Source organism: Fundulus heteroclitus, unplaced genomic scaffold (assembly GCF_011125445.2).
Source record: "Fundulus heteroclitus isolate FHET01 unplaced genomic scaffold, MU-UCD_Fhet_4.1 scaffold_160, whole genome shotgun sequence".
Lineage (NCBI taxonomy): Eukaryota > Metazoa > Chordata > Actinopteri > Cyprinodontiformes > Fundulidae > Fundulus > Fundulus heteroclitus.
In genome coordinates, this window is record NW_023396572.1 from 186,373 (window position 1) to 200,567 (window position 14,195).

General features: G+C 43.3%; 1 protein-coding gene across 5 annotated transcripts in view; it reads right to left on the minus strand.

Moving 5' to 3' along the window:
• The window catches only part of LOC105920265 (potassium voltage-gated channel subfamily C member 1), a 296,659-nt gene that overhangs the window by 114,996 nt on the left and 167,468 nt on the right, over positions 1–14,195 (minus strand). The window lies entirely within an intron of this gene.

A 14,195-nucleotide genomic window follows, 5' to 3' on the forward strand; every position in this document is an offset into this window, starting at 1 on the left:
ACAAAATGTGTGTGTTGAAGGGGGTCTATGCACTGCACAAGAATCCAGTGTCAAAAATCTACCCGTTAGCATATTTTCACTATACCCAGTAAATTACTGTAGATTCTTAAGAACAACGTAATGTCACTTTATAAGAAACAGTGACTTGAGCATTTAATCATTTTGAGCAAAGCACAGTTATAAATCCTTTACGAATAGCTTTACCCACTTTTCCGTCGAGCTGTATTGCCCACCACAAAAGATGCTAATTCTGGATAACAGTTGGATAAGATGGAAGGACAGACAGATAGAAGAACAGACTGGCTAATTACAAACCATCTACAGGTTTGCAGTAAGCAATGTTTCTAACCTTCCTCACATTCAAAAAATGTTCGGGCAAAATACCAATGTGTTACAAATCAAAGTATTTAATAGGGATGTCACGTGTTGATTTTCAGGAAATTTGAAAAATGTTACTGATAAAAGAATTTATGTTTTTATTTTATAATGCGTTCAGAAAACAATGCTTGATTTTTAAAATTGCTTAAAAAAATTCGGATTCAGTTTCAAAGGGGCCTACACATGTAACTGCAAGTTTCTACACTTTGGTTGCATACAAAGGTTTTCCGATTAAATCATTGCAACCTGTTGGCTTATTGTATGTTACTTTTATGTTTTACAAAAAAATCTGCCGCCATTTGTTAGTAAACAAACCGCTTTTGCATCTATTTACCATAACAAGACCATGTGACCAGGAGTACGATAGTGTGCATTCGTGCAATGAGTAAACAAGGAGAAGCAAAGGAGCCGAGGGAGTCAGCAACGCTGCAAAACCTGTTTGGTTTTCAACCATGCTGAGGTGTCACTCACCTGGCACTGTCCTGCAATGAGACACTGCAGGACAGTCTACTGGAACTTAAGTAGCTGCATCAATTGTCGCCATCCTGCTTTCTGAAAGTTCCACGGTACTGCCGACAGATGGCACAACAATGTTTATATCTGCTGATTGTGCCCGGTGCAAAGTTCTTTTTAGGTTCAAAAAGGACTAAGTAGCCTAACGCAGGACGCTTAGCATATATTGGATTCATAGAAGATGAATGTATGTTTCTTTTTTGGTCAAAATACATGATCGGGCCCTTTTAATGCTTTTGTTTTGATGAAAAATGACACAATTCTTTATTCTCAGGCACTAATGATTGATTCAGTGTCATATTTGGATAATGATGTCCCTGCCTGAACCGTGACCTGTCCCCAACAGACATTCATGCTAGCCGGATCCGATCTCTCTCTCGCACCGTCTCTTCTTTATGTTGTGCTCCTGTTGTCTTTAGACCAGGGGTGTCAAACATACGGCCCACGGGCCGAATCTGGCCCGCCGAACAATTTAGTCCGGCCCTGTGGCTAAATGCATTATCATTATTTAAAAAAAAAAAAATAAAAATAAAAAAATAATTTTTTTTCAGTGTCCTGTCTGGCAATGTGGCAATAAGAATTGTTGTCTTAATGCCAAAAAGAGCTCATCAGATTTGACTTTCACAAGTGGAGCAGTACTGCTTTTGCCATACTGCTCCGCTTGATTTATGAATGTGAATAGTTTTACTTTGATTCATACGGGGAATATTTCAAATGATATGGACACTACAATGGGAAAGTAGGAGAGGAAAGGAAGAACAAGATGAAAAAAAAGGTGAAAGAGGAGATAAAAGGAAGAGAATGATAAAACAATTATTGAAAAAAAACATGTACTTCGTTTAATTGAAAATATGCAGTTCCTATATTGTCCAGGAGGGGCGCTGTGTTTTAATTAGCAGATTAAGCTTTAGGTGTGGAAAAATTTAAATAATTTCTTAATTTTTATCTGTTTGATGTATTTTGTCATGTAGGACAGTGTTTTTAAGTTCCAAAAAATGTGAATAAATGTTTTTCAACATTGTATTATCACTGTGATCAGTTCTTATGCATAATGCACAAGTAAATGTTTAACTGAGTAAAAGTATTGTTGAAATTGCACTTACTTTTCCTAAAAACGCTGAGGTTATTCATAATATATTGTGTAAAAGTGAAATTCATTTAATATAAAAATCAACAACAAGTCCACATTTATTAGTTCTATTTAATCTTGCAATGAGTTAACTCGTATGGCCCTCTTGAGATCAGATTAAGCTGTATGCGGCCCCTCAACCAAAATGAGTTTGACACCCCTGCTTTAGACAGAAAAAGAAACAAACCAGATGTTTGTGTCTTTTGAAAACACAAGCAGCACAATTTACTTAAATGTGCAACGAGGTAGGAAACACCAAATATCACCCTGTCCAAATAACACGTTTGCTTCAACGATGCAGTGCTGGGTTAAGTTTAAACACTGCATGCAGTGTTATTCACAAAAACTGCAAATAACTGCGCTCATTATTAGTCTGTCATTGTCATATGTGTCTCACAGGCAGCTGCATTGTGCCACAGCACTGCGCAGTGCACACTGATGGCAGGTCGCTACATGGACAAAATGCAGGCAGATGAAAACAATAGTGACCTTCTATGTTTGTATGACTATTTTTGAAATAATAGAAGAAAACTATAACCAGGAAAGCAAACAGGCTTAAATCAGAGGCAACCGGACTTTCGCTTATTTCTTTCTGAAAACATTTCGACACCTATCCAGGAGCCTTTGGCAATTCGGGTTGCTCACACTTGAGCAGCCTGCAGTTGGGGTACTGATGTTTTTAAAGGACATGGAGGCCCATCCTCCAATATCAAAAAAGACTATTTTTGTAAGTTACAATTTTTACTTGTTTTGATGATTGTGAATAAAAGGCTATGCATGAACATTACTGTGTGAAAACAATGAGACTGTGTGCCTTACAGTAAAGGTTCCTATGAGTGCAAGTTGATGAAACACCCCCATGTTATGTTTGGATTATTTTCATTCTCTGTCAATTCTAATCTCATTTTTAATGTATTTTTTTAAATATAGATTTTTTTTAACACAGATTTTTTTATATTATGAAATTATGTATGTGTTCTTCTTTTTTTTTTTTTACTTTAAATTCCCCTGAAAAACATTAATCTGCAGAAATTAGCCAGAAAAAATCCACTACAAAAATTCAGATGCAAATATTCACCTGCAAATGTTTTCACCATCTGGTGACTCAAGCCAAATCAATCAGCGCTAGACTGAGTTGAGTGACTTTCAGCCTCTATGGAATCTTGACAAGCAACTGGTAAGTGCAGACCCTTAGTGCAGGGATGATATGCATTAATATTCAGCGACAGCTCATTTGAGCAACTAGAAATGGAAAGGTATTTACCAAGGTAGTGGAGAGGATGCCAAGCCATGGCATTTACCTTATTTGATTGAGCTCTACTGAACGTTTCTGGATTACTGAGCAGTGCTCTAAGGGAACTAAAAATAAGCAAAAATTTCTTGAAATTAGTGTATTTTTCCTTGATTTGAGCAGGTAGATAAGACTATTTGCCAATGGAATGAGATTTTTGCACTTAAATTGGAACAATTCATCTCTAAAATAAGATAATTAGACATCCTGCACTTGAAATAAGATGATGGAAAAATTGTTCCTATTTTAAGTGCAAAAATCCTATTCCATTGGCAAATAGTCTTATTTACCTGCTCTAATCAAGGAAAATTACAATGATTTCAAGAAAAATTCACTTACTTTTAGTTCTGTTTTTGCAGTGTACTCATCTGTTCTGTGTTTTAATAAAGGATCTCTCCCCAGAAATCTGGGAGCCAAAAATGAGATGGATGCCGACACAGACGACCCAACTCATCCTTCCACGCTCGAGCTGTGTATCGTGAGACTCACCCCGACACTTACAGAAACTCCATCAGCAGCGCTGGCGGCGTTCAGGTGAGCAGTGTGCAGGTTTTATACTATATTGGAAGTTTGTCTCTAAATAAAAAAACATTATTTCTGTGTGTGCATGTAAAATGTCTGTGTGTGTCCACAGCTTTATAAAAGCATTCATTTACATATATTTGTCAAAAATGTATATCTACATAAATGTCCATACATTCAATATAATCGGTAAATCTGTGTATGCATATAAACAGGCAGTAACTGTGCACACCTGTTTCTGTATAGAAATTGAAAATAAATATTTATGTCTTTTGCATAAAACTTGTACACATTTGTATGTTCAGTTCAATAAAGTTTTATTTACATAGCGCCAATTCATAACATCTGTCATCTGAAGGCACTTTACAAAGTCAATTCAATCAAATCATACAGACAGAGACTCTAGGAACCACCAATAGACCTGCAGTCTGAGAGCGAAGCTCTGTTAGGAACATTTGGGGCAATCAGGTCTCTGATGTATCATGGAGCGTAATTATTAAGGGCTTTATATGTAAGAAGGAGAGTTTTAAATTATATTCTTGATTTAACAGGAGGTCAATGAAGGGAAGCTAAAATTGGAGAAATATGATCTCTCTTTTTAATTTCATCAGAACTCTTGCTGCGGCATTTAGTAATCAGCTGAAGGCTTTGAACTGCATTTTGTTGACTTCCTAATAATAATGAATTGCAACAGTCCAGCTTTGACAAACAAATGCATGGACTAGTTTTTCAGCATCACTCCTGGACAGAACTCCTGGGCAGAATATTTATAATTTTTTATTTAACATGGGATTTAAATTTCATGTCCTGGTTGTCACACCTGCTGCTGTGCTGTGACCATCACACCTGAGCGTCATCACCATGATCAGCCGCTGCTGCCATATAGGGACGGATCCTCCACTTGCACAGCGTTAGATTGTTGTCTAACCCCAGTGGTAACACTTTCAGGCCATTTGTTCTGTTCGAGTCATGTCTGACATATTTCTAACCTGCCTATTTCCTCCCTTGTCCAGTTCCTCGACCTGCCTGAGCCTGCTTCCTCAACTGCCACCTTGGATTCCCTGGCTTCAACCTCCTGCTTGTCTGACCACTGACTGATGGACTACACTGACCCCGAGTGAGTGCAGTTCAGGAGAACCACAAAAGACATTGTGCCAACTGCTCAGTCTCTACGTACATCCGTACCTGAAGAGTGTCACTGGCCAAAGATAACATCAATGTTTATTACTAGAGAACAATTTAATGCTGTGCAGATTAAGTGATAACAAAGTTTATTTTTTAAGGACTCTGGTCCAAAGATGACAACTTCTTTTTTGTCAGAATTTAAAAGCAGAAAATTTAAAGGCATCCAGGTTTTCACGTAATCAAGACATCCTTGTAGTCTACGTAACTGATTGGATTTGTGGATAAATATAGCTGAGTGTCATCAGCATAACAGTGGAAATTAATCCCATGCTGTATGGTAATTTTACCAATCAGAAGCATAATATAGTAAACAGAATTGGCCCAAGGACTGAACATTGTGGTACACCACATGTGACCCTGGAGTTTGAAGATGTATTAATTTAACATAAACAAACTGGAATCTGTCAGGCAGATAAGATTTAAACCAGCCTAATGGCGGACCTGAGGACCTCCAGATATCTGGAGCACATTTCCCCTCGTCTCTACACAGTAAAGACCCCATGGCTCTTTTCATTCTGGAACATTAAGAATATTAACTTGGACACACTTTCTTCACACATGCTAAGAACTTTTATCCTGGATCCTTGTTCCTCACTGGATGAACTGACATCTCAATACAATAACAGCTTAAATGACATTTTGAACCTCCTTGCTCCAACAAAAACCCAGACTGTTACTTTTCCCACTCCGCCCCCGGGTTTGCCACTGAACTCCGAACCATGAAGGCTAAGTGCCATCAACTTGAAAGACTTAAAAATAAAACCGGTTTAACAATTCACAGCGAAATGTATACAACTCATATAACACAGTACAAAGAAATAATCACTAAAACTAAATCCACATACTATTCCAACCTGATTTGCTCATATGAAGGTAATTCTCTGACTCTGTTTTTGGTGTTCAACAATATTTTCAAATCCTCAGCTCCCCCCCCCCCCCCCCCCACCTATGCTAAACCAACGCTTGTAATTCTATAATGCAGTTTAACGATAAATTCAAAATAATTCACCACTGCCTGTCACCTCCCTCCCCTATACCACCCCCCCCTCCCCCCCCACTCTGCCAGCCTCTCCAATGTCTCTGATTTTATCGACAGATCGAAATCTTTCACCTGCCAACTTGATCCCATTCCGTCTGCCCTGGTCATATCCTGACTTTAATCTCTCCTCCCCTTCATAACTGCCATCATCCACTCCTTGCTTTGTTTTGGAATTGTTCCTTCTTTTTTCAAAACTGTCATCATTCGTATTGTGCAGAAACCTCCGTCCGTCCGTCCGTCCGTTGTCTTCCGCTTATCCGGGGTCGGGTCGCGGGGGTAGCAGCTTCAGTAGGGAGGCCCAGACGTCCCTCTCCCCAGCCACTTGGGCCAGCTCCTCAGGAGGAATCCCAAGGCGTTCCCAGGCCAGCCGGGAGACATAGTCCCTCCAGCGTGTCCTGGGTCTTCCCCTGGGTCTCCTCCCGGTGGGACGTGCCCGGAACACCTCTCCAGGGAGGCGTCCAGGAGGCATCCTGACCAGATGCCCGAGCCACCTCAACTGGCTCCTCTCGACGTGGAGGAGCAGCGGCTCTACTCTGAGTCCTCCCCGGATGACTGAGCTCCTCACCCTATCTCTAAGGGAGAGCCCAGACACACTACGGAGAAAACTCATTTCAGCCGCTTGTATCCGGGATCTCGTTCTTTCGGTCACGACCCAAAGCTCGTGACCATAGATGAGGGTAGGAACGTAGATCGACCGGTAAATCGAGAGCTTCGCCTTTTGGCTCAGCTCTCTCTTCACCACAACGGATCGGTACAGCGCCCGCTTCACAGCAGACGCTGCACCAATCCGCCTGTCGATCTCCCGCTCCATCTTCCCCTCATTCGTGAACAAGACCCCAAGATACTTGAACTCCTCCACTAGGGGCAGGACATCCTGCCCCTAGTGGAGGCAGAAACCTACTCTTTATCATTTACAATCTCCCCCTTGGCAATGTCTTTAGGAAATTTAACATTCATTTTCACTGCTATGTGGATGACACCCAGCTCTATCTTTCCTGTAAGCCAAACTCTTCACTCCCACCTCCTTCATTAATCTCCTGCTTAACCGAAATAAAAACTTGGTTCACTTCCAACTTTCTTAAATTGAATAACGACAAGACAAAAATCCTCCTAGTGGGAACCAAATCTACATTATCCAAAACTGACAGTTTCTCCCTTTCATTTCACAACTCCATAATCTTCCCCTCATCTCAGGTCAAGAGTCTGGGTGTCATCCTTGATAGTACCTTGTCCTTCTCCTCTCACATTAACAACCTTACACACTCTGCTTACTTTCACTTACGCAATATCAATCACTTTTGCCCCTCTCTGTCCCCTGGTTCCTCCTGTACTCTTGTCCATAGTCTTGTCACGTCTCTCATCGATTACTGTAACGCTTTTCGGTCTTCCTCAAAAATCCCTTCACAAGCTTCAGGCAGTGCAAAACTCAGCAGCTCACATCATTTCTAGAACCCCCTCTTTCCATCACATCACCCCAGTCCCACAGCAGCTCCACTGGCAAGTTCAGAATTCAGTTAAAATTCTCCTACCTACTTTTAAAGTTATTCACAATCTCTCCCTTCCATATCTCTCTGATTTACTTCAGATTTCAACTCCCTCTCGCATACTTAAATCCTCTTCTACCACTTACGTTGTTGTTCCTTCCGCCCGTCTTAGCACCATGGAGAGCAGAGCTTTTTCTCGGTCTGCGCCCTCACTCTGGAATTCACTCCCCCCTGACATCTGCAATACCGAGTCTTTATCCTTGTTTGAATCAAAACTCAAAACCCACATGTTCAAGATAGCCTTCTCACTATGATTTTCTGTTACTTTCCTGTGTGTAGTTTGTGTTGTTTCTTTTAGTTATGACAATGTTGCTTTTACCGCTTATTGTTTTTACCTGTACAGTGTCCTTGAGTGTTTTAAAAGGCGCTTGAAATTTCTTTCTTCTTATTATTATTATTATTAAGGCGTTTCCCTTAATCCCTACATTACGTTCAAGTCTTTCTATCAGAATATTGTGATCAACTGTATCAAATGCAGCACTGAGATCTAACAGGACAAGTATTGACATAATTCCATTGTCTGAGGTCAAGAGAAATTATTAGTGACTTTTTGGGGTTGGTTTAAAAGAAACTAAAATAACTCAGAAAACTCCACTGGGTCTAAACAAGCAAAAACATCAATCAGGTTCTAAAGATTTCCCCTACGCTGCCTCACTTACTGAGGATGAAGTAATGCTTGGGAGGATGTAAATGATTTTAGTTTTAATAGAACCAATTTAATATATGAAGAATCCCATAAAGTCATTACTGCTGAGACTGAGGAAGTGGATTCATCAACAGAGCTATGGCTCTGTAAGTGTCTATTTATACAACACGAGACGTTTTTTCCAGATTAGGTAGGATTCCTCTAGATGTGTGGAGCTCCATTTTCTCTCCAACTTCCTAACATTTCTGCTTCAAAGAACGCAGCTCTGGATTAAATCATGGAGCCATCTTCTTGTGAAAAATTACCTTCTTTTTAAAGGGGACTACGTTGTCTAATGCAAAACACAATGAGGAAGTAATACCAGCAGCAAAATAATCAATTTGTGAAGGGAAGAGATAACATTGCTGTTCTCTGCTAGGTATTTCTGTGATACTGAGGAAATTAAAAGGGGGGCAGACTCTTAAAGTTTGACTACGGAGTGTGAGAGTGGAGAACTCAGTTAAATCGAACTCAAAGTATATTGAAAATGGTCAGATGGGACAGGGTTGTGAGGAAATACTGTTAATTATTTGCAATCAACGGCATATGTCAGCACAAGGTACAAAGTATGAAGGAATGAGTGTGTCGGTTTATGCACATTTTGAGCAAAACCAATTGAGCCTAGGATAGTATTAAAATCTCTAGATTATCACCTTCAGTTCAATTCAGTTTGATTAAATTTTATTTATATAGCAGCAATCCATGAAGTGCCTTGTCATCTCAAGGCACTTTCCAAAGTCAAATTCAATCCGATTATACAGATTGGATCAGATTATACAGATTGGTCAAAACATTTTCCTATCTAAGGAAACCCAATAGATAACATCAAGTCTTGACAAACAGCATTCACTCCTCCTGAAGGTGCGTAGAGCAACAGGGAGAGTCGTCTGCATTGTCCATGGCTTTGCAGCAATTGCTCATACTATGCAAGCATGAAGCAACAGCGGAAAGGAAAACCCCCCTTTAACGGGAAGGAAAAACCTCCAGCAGAACCAAGCTCAGTGTGAATGGTCATCTGCCTTGACCGACTGGGGGTTAGAGAAGACAGGGCAGATACACAGTAAAAGAGACAAAAAGACACAAAAGCAAACTGATCCAGGAATCTTTTCAACGTTATATGGCAATAGGTGGTGATCTGTCTTCCCAGGATGATGTCACAGCTAACAGAACACCAGGCCAGGTGTACCTATTTTGAAGAAAAATAAAATGACAGAGAACAAAAAGTTAAAAGCTGAAATGACAGGTAATGCAAACTGGACAACAATAGTAGAACTCAGCAGAGTGAGAGAAATAGACCCTGATGTCCTCCAGCAGCCTAAACCTATAGCAGCATAACTATAGAGAGCTCACGGTAACCTAAGCCACTCTAACTATAAGCTTTGTCAAAAAATAATGTTTTAAGCCTAGTCTTGAAAGTAGACAGAGTGTCTGCCTCACGGACCAAAACTGGAAGTTGGTTCCACAGGAGAGGAACCTGATAACTAAAAGATCTGCCTAACATTCTACTTTTATAGACTCTAGGAACCACTAGTAGACCTGCAGTCTGAGAGCAAAGTGCTCTGTTAGGAACATGTGGGGTATGTTCTGATACTTGCTTTGATATATGATGGAACTTGATTATTAAGGGCTCACATATGTGAGAAGGAGAATTTTATATTTTATTCTTGATTTAACAGGAAGCAAGTGAAGGGAAGCTATATATATATATATATATATATATATATATCCGTCTGTCCGTCCGTCTTCTTCCGCTTATCCGGGGTCGGGTCGCGGGGGTAGCAGCTTCAGTAGGGAGGCCCAGACGTCCCTCTCCCCAGCCACTTGGGCCAGCTCCTCAGGAGGAATCCCAAGGCGTTCCCAGGCCAGCCGGGAGACATAGTCCCTCCAGCGTGTCCTGGGTCTTCCCCTGGGCCTCCTCCCGGTGGGACGTGCCCGGAACACCTCACCAGGGAGGCGTCCAGGAGGCATCCTGACCAGATGCCCGAGCCACCTCAACTGGCTCCTCTCGACGTGGAGGAGCAGCGGCTCTACTCTGAGTCCTCCCCGGATGACTGAGCTCCTCACCCTATCTCTAAGGGAGAGCCCAGACACACTACGGAGAAAACTCATTTCAGCCGCTTGTATCCGGGATCTCGTTCTTTCGGTCACGACCCAAAGCTCGTGACCATAGATGAGGGTAGGAACGTAGATCGACCGGTAAATCGAGAGCTTCGCCTTTTGGCTCAGCTCTCTCTTCACCACAACGGATCGGTACAGCGCCCGCTTCACAGCAGACGCTGCACCAATCCGCCTGTCGATCTCCCGCTCCATCCTCCCCTCATTCGTGAACAAGACCCCAAGATACTTGAACTCCTCCACTAGGGGCAGCACATCCTCCCCAACCCGGAGAAGGCACTCTACCCTTTTCCGGTTCAAGACCATGGTCTCGGATTTGGAGGCACTGATCTTCATCCCGGCCGCTTCGCACTCGGCTGCGAACCGCTCCAGTGAGAGCTGTAGATCACGTCCTGATGAAGCCAATAGGACCACGTCATCCGCGAATAGCAGAGACGCAATCCTAAGGCCACCAAAACGGATCCCCTCAACACCTTGGCTGCGCCTAGAAATTCTGTCCATAAAAGTTATGAACAGAATCGGTGACAAAGGGCAACCTTGGCGGAGTCCAACTCTCACCGGAAAAGAGTCCGACTTACTGCCGGCAATGCGGACCACACTCTGACACCGGTCGTACAGAGACCTGACGGCCCTTATTAAAGGGTCCGGTACTCCATACTCCCGGAGTACCCCCCACAGGATCCCCCGGGGGACACGGTCGAATGCCTTCTCCAGATCCACAAAGCACATGTAGACTGGTTGGGCAAACTCCCATGCCCCCTCAAGAATCCTGCTGAGGGTATAGAGCTGGTCCAGTGTTCCACGGCCAGGACGAAAACCACACTGCTCTTCCTGAATCCGAGATTCGACTATCCGACGGACCCTCCTTTCCAGAACCCCTGAATAGACCTTACCAGGGAGGCTTAAGAGTGTGATTCCTCTGTAGTTGGAACACACCCTCCGGTCCCCCTTTTTAAATAGGGGGACCACCACCCCAGTCTGCCAATCCAGAGGAACTGCCCCCGATGTCCACGCAATGTTGCAGAGCCGCGTTAACCAACACAGCCCCACAACATCCAGAGCCTTAAGGTACTCAGGGCGAATCTCATCCACCCCCGGGGCCTTGCCACCGAGGAGCTTTTTAACAACCTCGGCAACCTCAGCCCCAGAGATGGGAGAACCCGACCCAGAGTCCTCAGGCTCTGCTTCCTCAATGGAAGACGTGTTGGTGGGATTAAGGAGGTCTTCGAAGTATTCCGCCCACCGACGCACGACGTCCCGAGTCGAGGTCAGCAGCACACCACCCCCACTGTAAACAGTGTTGGTACTGCACTGCTTCCCCCTCCTGAGACGCCGGATAGTGGACCAGAATCGCTTCGAAGCCGTACGGAAGTCTTTCTCCATGGCCTCTCCGAACTCTTCCCACGCCCGAGTTTTTGCCTCGGCGACCAGCCGAGCCGCCTGCCGCTTCGACTGCCGGTACACATCAGCTGCTTCCGGAGTCCCACAGGCCAAAAAAGCCCGGTAGGACTCCTTCTTCAGCTTGACGGCTTCCCTCACCGCTGGTGTCCACCAGCGGGTTCGAGGGTTGCCGCCGCGACATGCACCGACAACCTTGCGGCCACAGCTCCAACTAGCCGCCTCAACAATAGAGGCGTGGAACATGGTCCATTCAGACTCAATGTCCCCCGCCTCCCTCGGGACGTGTTTAAAGTTCTCCCGGAGGTGGGAGTTAAAGCTCCGCCTCACAGGGGACTCTGCCAGACGTTCCCAGCAAACCCTCACAGTGCGTTTGGGCCTGCCCGGTCGGACCGGCTTCCTCCCCCGCCATCGGAGCCAACTCACCACCAGGTAGTGGTCGGTGGAGAGCTCCGCCCCTCTCTTCACCCGAGTGTCCAAGACATACGGCCGCAGGTCAGATGAAACGACAACAAAGTCGATCATTGAACTGCGACCTAGGGTGTCCTGGTGCCAAGAGCACATATGGACACCCTTATGCTTGAACATGGTGTTTGTGATGGACAATCCATGACGAGCACAGAAGTCCAACAACAAAACACCACTCGAGTTCAGATCAGGTGGGCCATTCCTCCCAACCACGCCCCTCCAGGTCCCACTGTCATTGCCCACGTGAGCGTTGAAGTCCCCCAGCAAAACGAGGGAGTCCCCAGGAGGGGCACTCTCCAGTACCCCTTCCAAGGACTCCAAAAAGGGTGGGTAATCTGAACTGCTGTTTGGCGCATAAGCGCAAACAACAGTCAGAACCCGTCCCCCCACACGAATGCGGAGGGAGGCCACCCTCTCGTTCACCGGGGAAAACCCCAACGTGCAGGCACCGAGATGGGGGGCAACCAGTATGCCAACCCCAGCTCGGCGCCTCTCACCATGGGCAACTCCAGAGTGGAAGAATGTCCAGCCCCTCTCAAGGAGACTGGTTCCGGAGCCAGAGCGGTGTGTCGAGGTGAGTCCGACTATCTCTAGTCGGAACCTCTCATATATATATATATATATATATATATATATATATATATATATATATATATATATATATATTGGAGAAATATGATCCCTCTTGTTGATTTTTATCAGAACTCTCACTACAGCATTTTGGTCAGCGGAGGGCTTCAAACTGTATTTTGTGGACTTCCTGATAGAAAAGAATTACAATAGTCCAGCCTTAAAGTAACAAATGCTAGGACTACTTTTTCAGCATCACCCCTGGACAGAATATTTCTAATTTTGGCAATATTCTGGAGGTGAAAAAAGGAAACTCAGGAAACCTGTTTAATATGGAATTTAAACCACATGTCTTGGTCAAAAATAACACCAAGATTTTTTACTTTATTACCAGAGGCTAATTTAATGCCATCCAGATTAAGTGATTGATTGAGAAATAAAAATTTTAGGACTCTGGTCCAAAGATTACAACTTCTGTCTTGTCAGAATTTAAAAGCAGGAAAGCAGTCGGTCAATATATATATATATATATATATATATATATATATATATATATATATATATATATATATATATATATATATATATATATATATATATATATGTATGTGTGTGTGTGTGTGTGTGTATAAAGTCTCTAAAAGTAGAATGGTAGGCAGATCCTTTAGCTATCAGGCTCCTCTCCTGTGGAACCAACTCCCTGTTTTGGTCTGTGAGGCAGATACCCTGTCTACTTTTAAGACTAATCTTAAAACTTTCCTTTTTGACAAAGCTTATAGTTAGAGTGGCTCATGTTACCTTGAGCCATGCTATGCTGCTATAGGCTTAGGCTACTGGACGACATCAGGGCCTATTTTTCTCACTCTACTGACTTCTACTGTTCTTCAGTCTACTGTTCTCCAGATTTGCATTGCATTACATTGAAATGACTGCTGTCATTTCAGCTTTTAACATTTTGTTCTCTCTTTTTTATTCATAATAGGTACACCTGGTCTGACGTTCTGTTAACTGTGACATCTTTCAGAGAAGACAGATCACCGGCTATTAACATCTAATGTAGAACAGATTACCGGATCAATGTTTGCTTCTGTGCTATTTTGTCTGTCTTGTTGTGTCTCTGCTCTGTCTTCTGTAACCCCCAGTCGGTCGAGGCAGCTGACCGTTCATACTGAGCCCGGTTCTGCTGGAGGTTTTTCCTTCCCGCTAATGGGTGGTTTTTCTTTCCACTGTCGTTTTATGCTTGCTCAGTATGAGGGATTGCTGCAAAGCCATGAACAATGCAGACAACTCTCCCTGTAGCTCTAAGCTTCTCCAGGAGTGAATGCTGCTTGTCGGGACTTTGAAGCAATCAACTGGTT